The sequence below is a fragment of the Anabrus simplex genome, chromosome 4, assembly GCF_040414725.1.
Source record: "Anabrus simplex isolate iqAnaSimp1 chromosome 4, ASM4041472v1, whole genome shotgun sequence".
NCBI classification, from domain to species: Eukaryota; Metazoa; Arthropoda; class Insecta; order Orthoptera; family Tettigoniidae; genus Anabrus; species Anabrus simplex.
The window spans coordinates 262728158-262731381 of record NC_090268.1 but is presented as its reverse complement, the minus strand read 5'-3'; positions in this window follow the sequence as shown (position 1 = coordinate 262731381).

The following is a 3224-nucleotide window of genomic DNA, read 5'->3' as shown; positions in this document are numbered from 1 at the left end:
ACATCAACTGCAGTGGACAACGTAAGTTCAAATCTTCTATGTCTTGTCCTATCTTTCGTACATTTAATGATATCATTGATAGATAGGATTTTAGATTTTAGAACTTTCCTCTAGAGCTGTCGTAAACTTATTTGTTTTGTTTTGGTTATGAAAGTACTTTTTTAAAAATAAGTGCGAGTGTGTTCTCAACGTCGGGCTCAGTGCTTTGATGGTGAAGTTCAGATAAACAAATACTGGAGTTACCGTAAGGAATCTCTGTTTTAGATGTACGAGCTGTTTTGTTGGTAGGATGATCGGAGCTAGGACTGATAAACCTTATGATCTTGTATCCTAAAACGATGCTCACTACAAACAGATGTAATCGTGACTGCTTTAGGATTTTTTAGATTTGTTATTTACGGTTGCATTCATTTATTTATTTATTTATTCAAAAAGTATCAAGATTAGAGGTCGTGGGCTACCGTATAAGGCAGGGCTCAGTCTATGAAGCCTGCTGTTACTCCAAACCACATTATACAGTTTTAAAATGTTGTTAATATAATACAAATGATGATCAATTCAAACATCAAATTTATAAATATTATTAAAATCAAAGTCCGGCTCCATGACTAAATGGTTAGCGTCTGGCCTTTGATCCAGAGGGTCCCGGTTTCGATTCCCGGCCAGTTCGGGAATTAAGATGGTTTGGGGGCGCGCTGACAAGCAAGTCGCCTATACGGCGTCAACTGGAAAGACCTGCACCAGGCCTCTTCGGAGGCCGCACACCAAAAATGAAGAATATTAAAATTAAAAAGCTACATCTCCACAGTTTTAATTAATTGTTGATAATTTACACAAACTTAATACATTATACAACTGGTAATAGAAGGCAAGATAGAAGAGGAGGAAGTGGAAGTGCGGAATCTCTAACATTGTTTCAACATTCACTAAAAGGTAACTCCGATACGGAAAACACAAAATAGGCTAAATTACTTAGTGATGGCTGCCATAAGGGGGAGGAGAAGAAGAAGAAGAAGAAGGAAAAATAAATATTCATTTTTCTGTTGTCATGTATATTTATGAAAATCCTTCCTCTGGTTTATTGCAAATTCCACTTCAGATACGTTCTTTTAAATTCCTCCTATTGCTTAATACCGCTCATTTAGGACTGGACCATAGATTTGACTTAAACAATTTTACGGAGTTGTAATTTTAATTGAAACCATATTTGAAACATTCTTAGCGAACGCTAGATCTTGTTTTGAATTTCCTGAAAGAAAGCATCTATTGTATTTACCTAACTGAAGCAGATTATTACACAAACGATCCCCATATTATCAACGTAACCTCTCAATAAAGAAAGGAAGCTATTGAGTGACATTTACTTTTTTTAAAATTGGCAGCATTAAAAGTTGTTCGAAACACTGAGTTGTTTCCGAGTGGCCCAGTATCGATAAGAAATAGGATGATTTAAGAGGCGGTAGTGGGAGGCTATTTGCATTATGAAGTGCGCAAGTGTTAAACGGTGCGAAACCAACGCCCCGGGCCTCACGAAATAGTCTCGCTTCTTCGCATTGAGAAGACTTGCAATAAATTATATCGACTCTTGAGGAGGATTTAAAAAGAAAAACAATATCATGAAAGGTCGATGACACTCGCGAAGCGAATTCGTGTGCGCTAATCTATGTAGGACAAGGCCGGCGAGAGAAGCAGAAGCGTGCTGCTCGTGCCATCTGTTGGCAGAGTTCGGAATGAGCGATTCTCCCTGAGGCTCCTCCGAACCTTACCGTACGAGCACGGTCACCAATCGCTCCGGGCTCCACCAGCATTGCTTTTGAATGCTGCCTCGCAGAACATCTTCCGCTTCGTTCAGTAATGCTGTGAGACTATCTAGTGACATGAAAATTACAGAGACATTTCAATCACCGTCTTGGGACGTAGTATTTTAGATCACAACCAGAGCTTTCAGGAAGGAACAAAGACATTATTATTATTATTATTATTATTATTATTATTATTATTATTATTATTATTATTATTATTATTATTATTATTATTATTATATGTCCCCATAACTACTTACATGGTTTTCGAAGACACTAAGGTGCTGAAACTTTGGCCTGCATGAATTTTTTGACTTGCCAGGAAGCCATGTTCTGACAGAAGGCTGACGTATTTGAGCGCCTTCAAATACCACAAAATTTACAGCGACTAGAAAAATGATATTATGTATGGAATTTACATAACAATACGGTTTCTACAAAGGCGGAAATTTAGCCACTTCGATCGTAACCAGATAGTTCAGAATTCGAATTTTTATGACTAAAGGTGTGATGTAATATAGGATCAGCGCGTGACAAGAGGAAGGGAGTTTAAACCCATGACGACATGCTACAGGAAGCCTGGGTCTCCACCTACCCCACAATAAGGATATAACTACTTGTACCAGTGTCGATTCGTGGAAGCAGAAACCATTCCTTCGAGAATTTTTTGATAATTCCGATGTTTCTTCGTAAAGCTTCATAAATATCCCTATATAAAATGAGACCCGTCCGATACAAAACCACAAAGGTGTTCTATATCTGCATTAGGGAAATTTGGTCCCAATTATACGTACCGCCATCTGCAACCATCTCCCTGTTTCTCTAAACACATTGTTAAAATTTCCGGTGTTAATGACTTCCTCTCTCTATTTTACTCACCCGCTGTTCGATTCGACTAGGACCCAACACCTTCGGACATCTGAAGTTCAAAATCCTTCTTTTTAAATGGTTATCCTGAGTAGGGCTTTTATCCACTTTACTCTAAGCAGATACTAAAATGATACTTTGTAATATCTGAAGCCAAATCTTGTTCATTTCCTTACTACAGGGAGAAATACCAGATAGAGGAAATCGACATAGTAGGTCTGATGATTGGAGCAAGGGGAACGATTCCCGCTTTTGCCGCTAATTTCTGGAAACAGATGTCTCTGCTAGTTACAACGTTACGGGAGATTGCCATCATAGCCTTAAGGGGCTCACTAATCATTCTAAGAAATCACTGTTACTGTTACTATTAGGTTACCTTCAACATTTCTCAAGTACAGTATATCTATTTCTCTTCTAAAAATAAATGTAAAAGTATACTTTGTCTCAAGGCAGCCTCTGCATGAGAGGAAGTATTTCATAAAATAATAAATACACGATTTATAACTGAGGTTCTTCAGTCTCCCGAAACTAATTTTGATTAACAATTATATAACG